Source organism: Xiphophorus hellerii, chromosome 20 (assembly GCF_003331165.1).
Source record: "Xiphophorus hellerii strain 12219 chromosome 20, Xiphophorus_hellerii-4.1, whole genome shotgun sequence".
NCBI classification, from domain to species: Eukaryota; Metazoa; Chordata; class Actinopteri; order Cyprinodontiformes; family Poeciliidae; genus Xiphophorus; species Xiphophorus hellerii.
The window spans coordinates 25,702,524-25,719,742 of NC_045691.1; the positions used below are offsets into that span (position 1 = coordinate 25,702,524).

Consider the following 17,219-nt stretch of genomic DNA (forward strand, 5'->3'; position numbering starts at 1 on the left):
CTACTGTAATTTTGACAGTAAAAAAAATTACAGTAGCCCTACTGTAATCTTATTACAGTAATTTCATTACAGTCTTACTGTAATTTTTTACTTTAAGTTTTACTAAGTTAGCTTTAGCAAACAATGTAATAGAAGCAACAGTAGCTCAATATAACTACATAAGATATATTTTAAGTCATTGTTGGCCCGTGAAAGTTCGCCTACAGCCGGCGAACATTAACGGACTAGAGTTAATGTAAAATAGTACATTTAAAATTTACAATACGGCTGTAAATTTCGTGATCCAGCGGTCCGATCACGTCCCATGTACTTTCCAAACGCATTTCAGATCACAGTAAAGAGCTGTATTTTCAAATCCCAGCCACCTTACTGCAGTGGCTGGGATCCCCTTTGTGATGTGTTTTCATGATGTAGTTTTTACAGCCAGTTGTTGCAGTGCTGATACCTTCACAGACACACATCCTATCTGCTCCTGAAGGGTCCGGTTTGGTGAGTGCCATAAAAACAAGTCACCCGTCAACGAGGCCGCTCCGATGTATCTTTTTGTGGCTGCCAGACTGTTTCAGATTTTTCACCCTGCCTGCGCAACATTTGATGCGCCAACCGCGTTTAAGCTCAATTTTGAAAATATTAATTCTTGGAGTTTTAGACCCACAAAAGGGAGCGGCCAAACGTTTTTCTTCGCCGATAGCCGACCGTGGTAAAACACAGCATTTCTTGTCGCAAAAATCAATAAACGCATTTGTTTTGCTGATATATTCCGTTTTCTATGAATTCAATCAAATAATCTGCAGTCGTATAAAGTTGCGTGTAGATGGAGACCACAGTTGGACGCTTTCAGATCCTGCAGCTGGGGTTGTAGAACCGTAGGGGCATGGCCTACAAATACCTGGGTTCACATTGGGCCATTATTGACCAATTCTTCTCCTTTTCCCCCGACATGAGATCGTCTTGCTTCCTTCTTCTCTTCCCTCCTTTCAGCATCCATCTCTAACAGTGAGCACGTCAATATCCGTAGCTTGCAGTTCTTTTCTTGATAGACTAAAAGCTCAGTTGGATCTGTCGGACACTTAACGCTGCAGCAATAAGTCATGCAGTCTGGCACCATCCACTGTGCGGTGTGACAGGAGTTATTATAATTTCTCGCCCGTACAGTTTTACAGGTTACGTCCTGTAAGATTTTAGAAATTCCACAGTAAGTGCCAAAGCTTATGACATCGCTAAAACTGCTGGAGGTGACGCTCATGCAGGCAGGTCGTCCAAATGCATTTAGTACTTTAACGACAAGATGATAGTCCTCTTTTGCTTTGTTCTATGTCAAACTTGTTCCCCTACTGGCTCTTAAAGTGCAAGGTAACTTAGAGTTACAAGGTAACTCAGTGAGGAGTATAGATCAGTGAACAAAACAAATGATCTGAGGTTTCTTTCTTTGACACTGAAACACGATGGCGCATTACAACATCTGTGATCCTGTTTAACTTCAGCACAACAGCGTTTCAGAGCTCTGGCTGTTTTTCTTCTTTTTTTTGATAAATGAATTACACTTTACAGAATCCGCTCATTTGGTCAGCCTCATATTGTTCCTCTACTCAAAATAACACTATTTAAGTGTGATTCTTCTTACACACGTTACTGGTAAGTAATCACCTTTCTTTGCCCTGCCTCCTCACCATAATCGTCACTTCATGAGAAGTCAAACCGCACATCAATGGCTCTTTCCCTGCTATCAGATGGATGGTTTACCCTCATAGCTGACTTAAACCTTTTATTTGCCCAACTCTGTGAACACAAACACAGCTAAAACCAGCCCTTGTGCGCCACTAAGTCTGTTGAGCCTCTCCCAGTGGGACGCTGGGAACGCTTGTGTAGACGATTGTGTTGGCCTTAGTAAGCCTGATGATTCACACGTGATCTGGTGCCAATCTGCGGGTCTCAACACACCAGCAGCACACACCTGCCCTGCCCAGCCAGCAGGATGATGCCTTATTGTGCAACAGAAGGACAAATTCCCTCATCCTTGCAGAATTATTAGTTTGAAACTAAAAGCTGACTGTGGCGTGTGTAGTCTACTTGTGTGTAATGTGTATTTGCGCTAAGCCCATTTTACTCTGGTGCATCTAAATTAAATCCAGTGCACCTGACTTCAATAAATCGCCTAATAAGTCCAATGGAGCGTAATTTAGTCCCAGTGTCAGCTAGGATGTTTTGTTAAAGAAGTCCTGCTTGCAGTTTACACCCACCCAGCAAACGTGTGGGAAACTGTGTGCTGGTCAGATGAAGCCAAAACGAAACTGTTTGGCTGCGTGTTTAACACAGTGCAGTGGAGAAAATGATATTGTGTTTCACTGCCATAAGCATGGTAGTGGCAGCATCATGACGCTTGGCAGTAGGGAGAAGAAATCTGGTCAGAGCTGATGGGAAGATAAACGATAAATATAGTATGAAATGTTTGCACAATTGGTTAAATAAATAGATTTGTGCCCATTATTGATGAATCCAACCGAATTGTTTCATGAATTGTCTGTTTCTGTTGGTTTGTAGTTTGATTGGTTTGTTTGGCTTTTAGTGAGATCTGAATAATGAATTCTAATAATGTATGTAATTAATTATTATACTGGTTTTTCATCAATTTGTGATCTGTTGAATCATACTTGATTACATCAACCTGCCCAGAGACTGCCGGTGGAAGTTAGCATTTTTGTCACTGTGACCTGGTGCCATGCGTCTCTCCTTTTAAAAAGTTAATCAAATGTTGCACATCGTCTCTGTGCAAACAAATAAAGAGAATAAATGCAGCTAATTATGACTGCCTCATAGCTTCACCTTCCAGCACGATACAGTCTGAACAATAATAAACTGGTTTAGATCAGCGGGTCCAAAATCTGGTCTGGGGCAATTAAAGAGTGGTACAAATCTGACTGTCCAGTAGAGGCAGCTAATACAGATCAGTGCTGTTTAAATAATATTTTGGATGAGGTGTTTTTCCTGCCATTTTGATTTCATCCGTGTTTTACAGTGGATGTTTGTGGAAGACAAACATGGTAGTGGAAGACAAACATCCACCGCAGACTAATGTGGGCTAATTTTTAAACTCGACCAAGTAGAGCAAGCGTTTTTGAAGAAAAAGAAACGGGTATTCTGTTCTTGCTGCCGAACATAAAATAATCATTAAAAAAAGCCATCAATATATGATATAATTAGAAAACAATCGATTCCCCCAAATTAGGGAATCGATTGTGTCTTTTCTCTAAAATCATCAAACACCCAAGGCACTTGTTGTGTTTCACATCTACACTTTCCTATAAATTCAGACTGATCTGTTTGTACCTTTAAATTATTGCATGTAAAATATGGCAGGCGAAAACAGAAAAATTTAGAAAGAAAGTCAATTATTTACAGAAAGCGAGCACTTTGAACTTGTGATATTGACCCGCATAGATGGACACCAGTGGGCATTTTCAGCTGTTGGAACGGTCCAGTCAAAGTCCAGACCAGGTCCCACTCCAAAACAGTAGTTGGTGGCAGCAGTGAAATATTATTTAAGAGGGGGGAATTTTGATGAATTTGTTGTTCCACCCACTCCCTGGAATATGTTTCATGCCGTACATTTATGAAAATATATATAAAGAAAAAAACGAAACTAAATATGCTTAGACAGTATAAATATATTATTGTAGAAGTGTATTCACTTAATTCAAGATCATATTTTCTGTCTTTAGTGGATTATCTGGAAAATGCAGATGTTTTGCTGATGTTGTTAGCATTAGTTGTTAGCATTGGGCCCATGAAGAATTTCTGGCCCCGCCCCCAGTCCAAACCCGAATCCTATTCAGAGTATCTGTGGGGAAACTATTGAATATAAAGCTTCAGTTAGCGAAAAGTAGCATCGTCATCAGCATTTTGTTTTTACATACGGTACGTGTCAATAAAGCGCTTGAAAGTTTGAGCGTTCCTCATGCGAGGCGCTCCGTCCCTGCGGCCTCGACCGCGCCGACAGTTTGCACCTGTAATCCGAAGAGCTAAGGTCACACCGAGCACCCGGGACAACTTGTTCTCTTTGTCTGTCATGCAAAGCTCCCTCCCTATTGTGTATCTGGTGTCTTCCGCCCATCTCTTGCCCTCTGCATCTGTCCTCTAACAACAACAAAAAAAAAGAACTAGGGTGGGAACCGGAGCTGATACAGGTGGTGAGAGAGGGATGTGCAAAAGTTCAACCAGAAGAGTGAAACGTGAGAATGGAGAGGAGAGAGCAGGGGAACCATTTCTCCTAATGGCTTCCAGAAAAGGCAAACACCAACCAGCGCTGCCCAGATGCAATCAGCAGTCGCTCCTTCTCTCGACGCCTCACTTAAATGAGGATTGCCTTGTTTTCTACTAAAGTGGCTGTACAGTTTGTTCCATTTCGGGGAAGAGGAGAGGGGTAATCAGGCCGCAGCTCTGTGGCGAATATCACTTAGCATGCCTACGACCTGTTTACCAGTAATGCATAATTTAACAGGGTTTCCCCCCATGCAGGGTAGGACGTGGCGTGAATGTCGTAACGCAGTGAAGAACGAAAACAACAACAGCAACAGAGATGCTCACGTAAAGCAACGTAAAGTTTCCTCGCCGTGAGCGCCTGTGACGCCTGCCTCTCCGAAAGAGGTCGATTCTGTCACAAGTTTTCCACTGCTTGAGAGGGAAAACGCTCCTGTGCCAAAGGGAAACCCTGATTTATGCTGTTTACTGGAGAGCCAGGCCTGAAATTTAAAACAGACACCGTCAGGAACTATCTTATAATTTGCATAACAATCACAGCTAGCTCCTAATTGTCCCTTAAGTCTCCCCAAACGACGCAAAGGCATTCAAATCGCTTGAACGTTTTTATAGTAAAACCCATTAGTATGATCTGCTAGAGTTTCATGTAAGTGATGAAACACAAACTAGCACATAACTGTTACAAATAAGTAGTATGATGCAAAGTTTTGAATGCATTTTTTAATGAAAACAATCTGGAAAGTGTGGTGTGCATCTGGATTCAACCCCTTGTACTGAATTCTCATGAAATGAGACCAAAATTAACTTGTTATATGAAAAAAAAGTGTTTATCACTGACAGTCTTCCTCCAGTGTGACTGATCTTCTGCTACTTTGTAAAGAATGGGCAAACATTTTAGGACTTACATGTGCTAACCCTTATGAAGACTATACTCCAAAGGAGGACTGCGTGGATCTCTGTTTGCAGAAAAAAATGGTACTACAAAGTATTGAAAATGCAATCTACACTTTGTATATGAAAAAAAAACAAATGTGAAGATACATATTGTTTTCCTTCCATGTCATTGTTATACACCATACTTCACTGGGTACTAACTAACTCAGTTATATTTACTTTTGCAATTTTTAAGGGAAAAAATGTCCTTTTATGAGTATTTTTACCATGCTGTACTTTTTACTTTTATTTGAGTCATTTTTTTAAAATGAAGTATTGCCACTCTTACTTGAATAAAATTCCTGGATACTCTGTGCACTGTGAGCGACTTCACCGAATGGAGAACAAGTTTGTTGCAAACAAAAATTCAGCTTCAGTTTTCAGTTGCAGTTTTTGTTAACATTTCAAATGTTTCACCCTGAAAGAAAATGATTTGGATTTTTTTTTTTATACTTTTGCTCGATTCTGTTATTTTGTATTTAAAAATACCAAAATATCCACTAACTTTATATTTTGGTCTGTCTGCTCATGTAATTTTTTGATATTCAGGACTTGATATTCAATACCTTTCTACTCTTACTTGAGTAATTTCTTGGAAAGTTTTGCATTTACGTGAATAAAAATATGTTGAGGTTGTGCTGTTCTTACACTGGTACAATTTTTGCTTTCTCTACCCACATCTGATTTTTGTCAATCCCAATCAAATACACTGATGAAGAAGAAAGTCCACTAGGAGTGAATACTTAGGGTAGAGTAAATCCTGAAAAGATTGACGTAGGTGAATAACTATAAAAATATAAAGGGTTCTGTGTTTGCACATTACATTTGTACATGCTGAACATAGAAAAAGGGGAACTAGATTTTATAAATCTCGCAAGCATCCTCTGCTTTTTGTACTTTTAAGGAGCTGTATTTGTGTTTGAGTGTGAGGCCAAATAAGGACTGATGGACGGTGAGGAAGAGAAGTGGGTGTTTATATTTAAAGCAGGAAGGTAAAGGAAGGGAGGACAGAGAGCTGGAGCCTCGTACCAGGTCATCAACAGAATAAGGAACATTTGTCCTGACAGAACCCAACAGGAGCCACCTTTAAAACAAGGCGGCGTGTGTTGGAGCCCCTGGGGGGGGAGGGAGGTATCGTGTTTATTGCAGCTGTTTAATATGTATGTCAGAGCCAATGTGTTTATGTGACCGCTCTTCGGCTTGGGAGCCAATCGGTTGAAAGACCACTGGAGGGGTCCCTCTGTGAACACTTGGCTCCGGCCTTTAGAGCGAAGGGAATAACAATCCTCTCTATGATATCTTCCACATGTGCTTCATGATCCGCTCTCCTGTTTTGTTTTTCTGGCTGTTGTGTCCTCCATCAGATGTGCTGGAGTTTGGACAAGACTGACAAAAAGGGGAGAACGACACAGAGGGGTTAGAAAAGGCAAGTGACGTGAAAATGTCAAAGATTTTTTAAAAATGTTATTTCTCTGTACCCCCGGCCCCCACCCACTCCAAACTGCTACACAAACACTGTGACTGAAAGCTGAGTTTCAGAGGCTTTGGAGGGGGCGAGTAGCTGAGGCAGAGAGGGATGGATAGATGGATGGATGTGGGAGAAGGAAGGGAGCGAGGCGCTCAGCAGAGCCACTGAGTCTAGACTCCAGATGTTCCGGCAGCAGCAGAGCGGGTGCTTTGGCCCCCACCAGGCTGCGTTGGGAGTATCCCCAACACATGTCCCCACGCCGCCTGTAAATCAGCCCAGCCAGGCCTCAGGCAGCACCGCAGCCACAAAACCCCTCCGCCCGGACCCCCAGAGCAGGCCGGCCAGCGACAGACGGACGCCGATGAGCCCGCCGAACAGCCTTACGTCTTTTAATGGCCTCCCCACTCTGCCTGTTTAAAATGGAAACTGTTAAAGAAAAAAAAAGGAAAAACTACCCTTTTCCATGTTCACCTTTCCTTTACCTTCCTTTTTGCATTTGTATGCACAGCTGGAGCCACACATTAGCGTACGCTGTATGAAAGGACACACAACTTTTAATTTTTTCTCTCCATCTGACACCAAATCAGCCTAAACTTTTCCTAGTTTAGGTCAGTTTGGATTGTCAAGGTCATTTCTACTTGTTAAATACCAGAATTGTGAGACAGAATATCTTATTTATTTTTTTCAAAGCTAAAAGTTTAAATGTACTTTTATGGGCATGCCTTAAAATAATTCAGAAAATCCCAGATGATGACGTCATAGTAGGGCATTGCGATACATCAATTTTATCGATTAATCAAATTTTATGATTTTTGGAAAACCTTATTTTTTTTTTTTTACAATGCACTCCTTCTGTGTCCAACATTGACAGTGATGTTAGCTCACCCAAGAACTGCCATCTTTTTTGACAAGTTTGTTTTGCGGCTTCTATTAATTTCGACTTTGAACTTAGGTCAACTCACAGACGGACTTATTTAAATAAAAGCCAGGTTTTTAAGACATTTTATGTCATTTTTAATTTTTTAGTTCCCATTAACTGACCTCCAGTTTGTCTGAGCTACGTCGGACTGGCGACCAGTCCAGGGTGAACCCCGCCTCTCGGCTGGAGACAGACACCAGCATTAATTTTAGTACAGAAAATTAATGGATGGATGGTTTGAGAAGAAAGTCCAGTTCATTTGGAGAGTCGTGAATGCGCAACCAAAACTCCGCCTTGAAACCAATGTCTTCGTTCGGTGGAAGTGAACTCTGATGTAGTTCGAATGCATATGTAAACACCAAGCGGCCTGGCAAAAACTCCAAAAGCAGGAAGTGGAGTAAAGCGCCACTTCCTGGATTTGTTTGGGTAAATACAACCAAAACAAATGCGCATGTCCAGCGCTAGCGGGAGAAATGGCTCGTGGTCTTTCACCAAACACAAAAGAGAAACACTACAGCCGCTAAAATCTTTGTGTTTCCGTCAGGAAGTTGCGCTCAGTGTCTTCTTCTGAGGTTTTTGTGTCGTTTCCTTCAGTAGTTCTCAGTGCAGCGCCACCACAGGGGAGAGAGGGAACAGGTTTTTGTCAAAGGGTTTAGTTTATTTGACACAGTGTGGCCTGGAAGCGAACCTCACTAAGTGAAAATGTAGCAAATGTTGCAATCTGAGTCCCTAATCGAACCGAGTCTACTGGACTATCAGGCGTGAAAACACCCACAGTTGTAATCCTACCCAGTTACTGAGGAAATCAACCTAACCTTCTGAATTTCATTACATTTTTTAAAACAAAATTTTCTCTTATTCTGACGTTTCCTGCTTTTGTAATCCTAACCGACACAAGCCAGGAAAAGTTTGGTTTAGTGTCAGAACGTCATAAAAAACCCCCCCAAAAAACAGCTTGTCTTTTTTTTAATTAGCATATGTAAATATCTTGGTTCAACTGTAGGCGCCGCTCAAGACATGGACGATGCCCACCGTAGAACAGAGAGCAGCGCAGCTCTGCGTCATAAACTCAGCCGCCTCTCCTCATTTAGCTCGACCGCAGCTCGTCTGCCGTCCTGCTCCCGAGTCTCACTGGCACCAGGGCATTCCTTCAATTGCACCCTGCATCCCAAACTTTCACATCCACTCCGGGATCCATTCACACAATTACAGATTCCTGCTGAACGCGCGCGCGTGTGTGTCTGCGCGGCCCTTTTCCCATCAGCGCTCAACACATAATTAGACGTTGAACTTAGAGGCTGGGCCCATATATAGTAAGCAATGCAGACCACAAACATGCACTTAAAACCAGATTCCTTATTGTATTTTGTTGGAGCAGAGAGACAGAGAGAGAGAGCTATTTTGGAGGGAGAAACAAAGTTTTTTGAGCAAGTCGCACACATCCAAACCCAAGGTAGCGTCGGGAGCCCAAAAAGGGGAGGCCCGCATCCATTTCCAAACTCGATAGCATAACATGCTAAAGTCTAAGCTGTTCAAACAGCCTCTGAATAAACAGGTGAAGCGAATGGGGGGAAAAAACTGGACTGGTGGTCACTAAGTATGTCTATTTGCCTGTGTGTCATTTAGCCGTGAATTAAAAAGAGGCCTTTTTTACTTCTGCTTAGCTCTCTGTGTGAACAGATGAGTGAGTCCTTGTTTTTAGTGGACACAAACACCGTAACTGTAACACCTATTTGCACAGTCCCACACACACACAAATCCCAGCTGATCCTCCAAAACACAGCTCTCCTCACTCCTGGTGCGTTTTCCAGTTACGGCAGCCATCTTAGACGCTACATGAGTACAGGCTTTGACTAAATGGTTGTTGAAACATCTCGACGGGCTTGCCCCTTAACCCCCCTCCGTCTCGTCTGTCTCAAATGCGGCACGGGGCGCTCGACGGGACGCCGCGGGGAAAAACAGCTGACGGTCCCTGGAATGCCGTCGGACGCATGAGGTTAACTGGGCTTTAACCTCGGCACCGTGGGAGGGGAGCACCACTGGAACGTGGAGCAGACCTCTGACCAAGCTGTCGTCAAGAGATTACACGAGCAGATCCAGGGTTCTCTGCTCGGCAGCATGAGCGCCGCCAGGCTGATTTGGGATTTATAAAGTATTACCCGATTTTTACAGCAGGAGGTTTGCGGGACTAAATGAAACAGTCATCCAAACAAGCACTTTAAAACCCAATTCCTTCTCGTCTGTTTGAGCCAAACACTTAAAAGTGGCAGGAGAAAGTGTCGGAACCCTCTTTTGTTTTTGCTTTTTTCTTATCATCCCTAAATGTTTCAGATCGTCAGTTTGATTTCTACATTGGACAAAGATATTGGAGTGCTGGAATTAAGTTATCCAAACCAAATCTGTTTAATTTGGCTTGTTTTTAGTATCTGCATCTCGCCAAACTTCAATAGAACCTCTCTGACAACATGAAGTAGGCCAAAATGTTTCATGCCCTTATTTTAAGAAATTCAAGCAAAAATGAGAAGTCAATGGCGTCTATCAGTCTATTAAAAGTTACAAAGACATTCCTGCGACTTTGGGGCACCAGCAAACTTCAGCGGTAGCCATTATTTACGAATGGAGAACACATGGAACAATAGGGAACCTCCATGCGTGTGGCCAGACTTCCAAAATTACTGCAAGAGCTCAGCAAATACTCACACAGACTCAGCAGACTTCACTTCCTTCGTTAACATCGGTGCTCAGGATTCAACAATAAAGAACAAGGCGAAGCGAGGAGTTCCGAAGTGAACATTGAAGGCCTTTCTCACATCTGACGGAAAACATTTAATCCCTTTTAGAAAAATAATCTGTGGACACGGCTAGTGTTGGTTAGTCTGAAACCAACACGGCTTCTCAGAAATAAAACCTTTGTATTGACAGTCAAACATGGTCTGTTGCTGAGGTAGTGAGCTGTGCTCACATTTTGAACAATCAGAGACTGCTTGCAAAATTGTATTTTAGACCATTCACATTATTTGTTAATCCGACAAATTAAAGTTTTCCCAGATGATTTAAGTCTCTTTGTTACAATGACATTCACGGGGAAAACACAGTTCAGTGAGACTGAACTGGCTGCAGCAGCTTCGTGTTGGTCTGTGTCATGTACTAAATTGTATGATATTCAAAGCAAAGCATACCAAAAAATGTTAGATTATCAAAGAGTGATATCAAAACAGAGTAAATAAGATAAGATTAGCCTAGATTGAAGTAGCTTTCCAAACAGTTTATTCTCTGTCAATGAAGAGTATTGAGGCTATCCTGCAGCTAGACGTTTTCAAGCCTATAAATAATTTGATCTTATTAACTTTAAGTATTGGACTGAGACTGACAGAGGAGGTGAAGTGATTTGTCTCTCATGTTTAAATCACTGGTAAATAATCACACAGCCGATTGCACCCATCACTATCTTTACCTTTTCTGCATTTCTGTGAACTTTCATAGGTCTCCTCCGTCGCACGTCCTTAGTTTCATTTGAGCTTTTTGATACCTGAAAAAAAGAGCCAAAAGGAAAATAAAGCACGGAGAGTAAATCACATTTATCCAGTGCTGTTGCAGTTTATCTCCCCGCAGCTCATAAAACTGTCTGAAAATCTTCACAACCTGCGGCATAATCTCGCTCCCTTTTTACTTTTTATTACTTGTATAAATCGGGGCACACAAAGTAACATTTTCCCCAAGCAAACAACATTTGGGGACGTTTGGGAGCAGGCCGTTTGTGTAATTACAGTGATTTTTGTTCCACGTTTGCTCCACAGTTTGCCATTTTGCCCTTTCAGTACAGTTGGTCCAGGTATTTAGGGTAATTGGGACCCTAAACACCTGCTTTCAGTAGTGAGAGTGTAGAGCAAATTACGGCTTCTTGCTTTGGTCTAAAGTGTTGTGGTTCCTCAGAGAAGGGTCAGCACTGAATGCAAATACCAATATATGCTGCTGAAAGCCAGCAGAAGCAGCAATAATAATAATTTAATTATTTAAATAACAATTAGTGTAAGTCTTTCCTTCCATGCATCCTTCATCCTCATTGTCACTCTAGCTCACTCTGGGCTATTTGAAGGAAGTCCTTGGCCAAAAGAGATTTGTTGTTGTAGCTGTAGTTGCCCTGTGAGTTCTGGGTCTATTCTGGAAACTTCTTCTATTTGGATGTGCTGACCAAGTTAGATGCCTGAATCACACCAACCAACGCGGAGAAGCAGCAGGTGACAGAACGTCTCAGCCAGTCTCTAAAGCTGAGTCCTACAGAGGAAGCGAGAGCTTGTTATTTTGGCCATACTGAAGGTTGGGTTACAGATTAACTGGCACATCAAGAGTTTTGCTTTTTTATTGGAACTGCTTTTTCTTCACCAAGACAGACCAGGCAGTCTGTCGTGGCGAAGACAATTGACAGACTTGTGTTGGATTGCAAGGGTCTGATCAGCAGGATGTCCAGGGGAAGATTTTCACTGTAGGATGAAAACACACTACAAGTTCCTATGACTCTCATAAGGTTTTATAATGCCTTGTCCTTTAGAAGTGGTAATGTGGATACATAGATGAATGATAATCTCACTGTCCCCAACTCTTTATGGAGAGACTAGTCAGCTAACTGAAAGAAATCAGGTTTTGGTACAAAAGAGATTTTTCTTTTCTTAAATGTTGCATTTTGCAGTTTACTTAAACATCTATTGGTAAGGTTCACCTTCTCACCATGGTCTATCCTTCCTCTTTCTGTTTTAACCTCCACCGTTCCTTTCTCAGTCTGACCAAACTAATTACCACTCTGTGACGAAACAAAGGCTGAACAGAAAACATTATCCGGGAAAGGTATAGAAATATTACCTCCTTGCAAAACGGCACCCACGATGAACAGAGTCCAAAATCACAAACCATATGAATACCTGTTTCTCATTCTGCTGTCAGTTCTATTTACTGCATAACAGAGATCATGCATCAGTTCTGAAAACAACAAAACACTTAAAGAGAGCCCTGTTGCCCTGAAGCCAAAGAGGAAAATGGCCCTTGAAATTGATGTTCCAACAAGACAACAACCCCAAGCACACCAGTACTTAAGATGCTTCCTTGTTCCACACCAACATTAACCTTGTGGAGAAGCCGGCACGGTGCCCAGACTTTAACCTTAGGCGTTCTCAGCAAAACTCAAGAAAAGGAGAGCAGTCATAGAATCTAATCTGTCCTGCGTTGGAAAACCTTAACGTTGGTCGCCTCCACGCAAAAATAGATCTGAAGCAATTCTCAGAAGCAGCGGCTATGGAACTAAATATTTGGTCAAAGACTCACAGGAGAGCAACATTTCTAATAAATGTCTCATTTTTACAGTAAATGTTTGAGTTATTTTGTCTGTAGTCTGATATCAGATTTCAATCATTGTAAAAATGATAGGTAATGGTGCTGTTGGTGTACGTCAGGGTTCTACATTTGGTCCTTTGATTTTTACTTTACGTGTTATTGACCTTTGGGAAGTTTAACTTCCTCATGTTACTTATCAGATGTATTTATTGTTGTCGCACATTAACACTCATACTGATGCAACTATTGGGATCTCTGCCTGATTACGCAGCATATGCTTACAACTCAACCCTGATCACATCGTCTGCGTTTTCCTTCCTAGTTCTAGATATAGAGACCCACATCCAAGTGTTACAGTTTCAAGTAAAAGATGTCAATAGAAAAAAAAAAATTGTGCAGCAGTAGATTCACAAGTAGAATAGAATTGGATTCGATTAAATTAATATACAAAAGGAACTGCGTTGCTGACTAAAATAAACGCCATATTTTTTTTTCCATGTCAATTATTGTGCAATTTTCTACAACTGCGATTAGTAGAAAAACTCTAAAAGCAAAAATAAATAAATAAATTAAATAGTCAAAGTCATAACATTACTGCAACATTTTAGCATTACATATTTTTCTTAATCTAGGAAAAGAAGATCTAGTTTTAAGATATTTCACCAATTTATATAACCTCCTCTACTGAAGAATTTCCTTGACCAAGATGAGCACTATAACCAGAGGGGTCTGTAAAATCCTCCATGCAAAATAAAATGCAGTCAGCATTCTCCTAACACTTAGAAAACTGTACCAACAGAGTTGAGGAGCATCAGATTTTACAAGCAATTTTCAAAATCTGTGTACAAGAGGCAGACTGACTGTCTTGCATCTTGTTTTGAACTAATCATTAAGTTCAGTTTTCTACTTTTGTTTTATTCGGTCGACACGCCGGGGGCCGTACGTGGAAATGTGCATTTATGTCTAAATCTGGCACCTTTACACAATGAGCGAAACTCCTTGGCATAATTAATGTGCAGTTCCCTTTTATAAATAACTACATAAAATGTTTCCTATGAATTTGCATACATGGATATTAACAGATATTAAGATATTTGTACTATATCTTTTTCTTATTCTCTTTTTTTGCATATAATAACTTTTGTATGAGTTTTTTCTTTTTAATTTTGTAACTTGCTATGCTTTACTACTATCATTACTAGTAGCAGTATCTATTTTTGTTCTGAAAGAGACTTGTTAAGTTGTCTGTATTACACTGTAACAGCTTGTATTCACATTAATTGCACCTGGAGGGACTATAGATGGAAACTGGCCTTCATGGCTAACTCTGGCATATCATGCGACGTGCATCGTCCCTTTTGAAATAAACAAAAAGCAGCGACAATTCAGCCACTTTAACCTGAGAACAGTTTTTAAAACGGACAATTGCAAAAAAATAAATAAATAAATAAATAAATAAATAAAAAGGGATTCACAAACCGTTTTCCAACAAACTGGATTTTGCTCCACAAGGGGGCCACCTACACCGTGTGAGATCCTCTCAGGGGCCAAAACAGATAGGCGTCTCTCTGTCTATGTGTGTATTTACTTGAGTGTCAGCTAGCATGCATGCATGAGCAATCCTGAGTGAGGGCTAGGGAGGAGAGGCGGAGGAGGGTGAGGGTGCTGAAGACAAGGCAGTCAGTCAGACGGCCCTGGGCTCCCCCCAGTTAATTACAAGCAGGGCCTGGACACCAACAGGCCAGCAGCGGGCCGCTTGGCTAGCCGTCGTCATGTGAAACGGCTGTAGGGGGGGTGGGCAGGGGGACATCTCCCCGACGCTGCAGATAGAGCCATTCAAAGAGCTTATCTGAGGCCGTCTGGCCTCGCCTTATCGGATCTGACCCCCGGCTCACATGCCTCCCGTTAGGCCGCGTTTCATCCGGGAGCCGCGCGTGCGTCCATCTGAAGGTGTGCATGCGTGCTGGAATCTGGTTATAAAGTTAAACGCTTGACTTGGATGTCAACCAGGCCACAGTGAGGTCACCGCCGGCCGTAACACAGTTAAATAAGTGAAGGGGGGAAGGGGCGGGGAGTCGGAGGGGTGCAGTTCAGTTCAAATCAGCCACATGTAATCTTACTGCTACAGTGAAAGCTGAAATCGTTTAAGCGTACATTTGTGCTCTGATTTATGAAGTGAATTATGGGAATGCTACGCAGGCGATCTCTGTGGCCCGAGCTGGAGTGTGTTTCTGTTTAAGTGTGTTAAGAGGACAGCTCGGCAGGTAAACCTGGACGCAGAGAGCATGCGGACGTGAAAAAGGCCTGTTTTAATGAAGCTGCAGGAGATGACAAAGAAAAATAGCTTGCAATTGTTTGTTCGCACAACTAGTTTGGGCGCTTCGCTCTCCGGCCAGTGTGGTAAACAGCCAGCAGAGTGGCAATATTTGGAGTCTCGGAGCACCCGCTCGTCCTGCAGGTGATCGTTTATGTTTCATTATATGCTAACGAGCCGTGTTGCATCTTTCAAATGAGCAATTACGTCCCCCGCTCCGCGCGTTCCTCTCTCCGGCTGGCACCGGCCGGCCGCCTGTGGCCAGGCACCCACAATTCAGACACAATTTAGCTACAACGCCGCAGTAATTGTTGTTGCCCACCCTCCCCCTCACCCAGGGGTGACCCCTCGCTTCCCGAAACACAAACACATGCAGATACAGATGCACAGAATCACACATATTAGCACACAATGTTGACACAGCTTCAGCAGGGACAACCCCTCCACCCCCCCAACCCCATGACAACCCCACTCCAGCTCCCCCATCTTTGCCTTCTTGATCCCTCATCCCTCTCCACACACACACACACACACACACACACACACGCCGACACACACAGTGTTGTTTGGTGGAGATCAGAAGCCCAGCTCAGAGGCCCCACACCTGGGCATGTTTGCGGAGGAAGCGGGCCCTGGGCGGGCTGCGCTCCATGCGCCTGTCGACTGGCTCCACCAAGTCTGGCCAGCTGTGCTCCTGGCCTGGCCTCGCGCTGTGGGGGCTGTGCAGCTGGGAAAGGCATGTTTCCCAAAAGAGGAGAAAAAAAGAAAAACAGGACAGAGAGGGGAGGAGGGAGGACACAGAGAGGAGGGAGAAAAATGAGAGAAAGAGAGAGAGAAAAAAGGGTTTAGGTTATTTTGAGCTCATTACACATTCATCCCCGGGTTCCTCTCAAGCATCTCCTTTTATATGAAATTCTCAGAGAAGCCACTCACTACCTTTGGAAGTGTTGGGTTTCATTGTTATAGTTTACTTACATAGTTTTCACATTTAGATGATTTGAGATTTAAAACAACAACAACAGCAACAATGGAAGAATTCAAACAGAATCCAGTTATAATTCCCGGATAAGTGATTTATTTTGAGTTATTTTGACTTCCAAGATGGACTGCCGCACATCAAAAGTCTGGCACGAGCAACGTCTCAACCTTTCACGCCTTTCTAAGGAGCTACACGTATAAATCTATGTGCTGTTTGAAAGTGTCAAACAACTTAATAGCAAGAGCTTTGCCAACTGTAGCATGTAGCTCTCTCTTTTTTTTAAAGTATTGGACTAACTGTTTGCTTTGCGATGGGTGTGTTTGTCTCTTTCGCTTGATGATTTATTTTTGATTCCCTTCTTTTGAAAAAGTGATACGGACAACTTTTTGTCTGGACATAAAGACTTCTATTTGCTGTTTTCCTTCGCAAATAACCAGGCGAGTTGCAAATGCGCTAAATTCTGTCGAGACAGGCCCCGACCGCCTTGTAAAGATTAGACACGTGTGCCAGGAAACAATGAAGGAACTGGAATTGCTGGTAGCATGTAATTCATTATAAATTCAAATATTAAGTATGCTTGGGAAACCGTCCTCAGATGAACACACTCTGTACTTTTACCAGAAGACCAGGAGTCCAACAGACAGGTCAGGAACGAAGCTGTGGAAAAGTCTGAGGCTTTATTTAGGTCATAAAACAATATCCCAGGCCTTTGAGGAGACACTTCGATCCGTCTTCTGAAAACAGAAATACTACGACACAACAGGTGTGGGTCAAATAAACCTAAAATTTCATTGTGATATTCTGTGGTATTTTAGTGAAAGTGACGGCAAAAACGTATTTTCAATCCTTCCTAAGGAATTGCAGACCCACAAACACAGATCCGCATCTGGAAATAGGTTACTTCAGGACACAAGTGACTTAAAAAAAAAAAGTGTGATTCTTATCAGTAATTTGCACACAGCAACTGCTTTTAGTCATATTTTTGACTTTTATACTGATATTTGTTGATCCTCTGATTGAACCA

General features: G+C 42.3%; 1 long non-coding RNA gene across 2 annotated transcripts; it reads right to left on the bottom strand.

Annotated features, from left to right (window-relative positions):
- Positions 1–5,057: 5,057 nt before the first annotated feature.
- Positions 5,058–15,967, bottom strand: LOC116709748 (uncharacterized). Of its 2 annotated transcripts, XR_004336951.1 has the most exons (3): positions 15,821–15,967; positions 11,032–11,106; positions 5,058–6,576 (listed from the first exon to the last, which is right to left on the bottom strand). It is a non-coding gene; the product is annotated as an uncharacterized LOC116709748 (long non-coding RNA). The 2 variants fall into 2 exon arrangements; XR_004336952.1 differs by lacking the exon at positions 15,821–15,967 and having other exon boundaries at positions 5,058–7,084; positions 11,032–12,669.
- Positions 15,968–17,219: the final 1,252 nt, after the last annotated feature.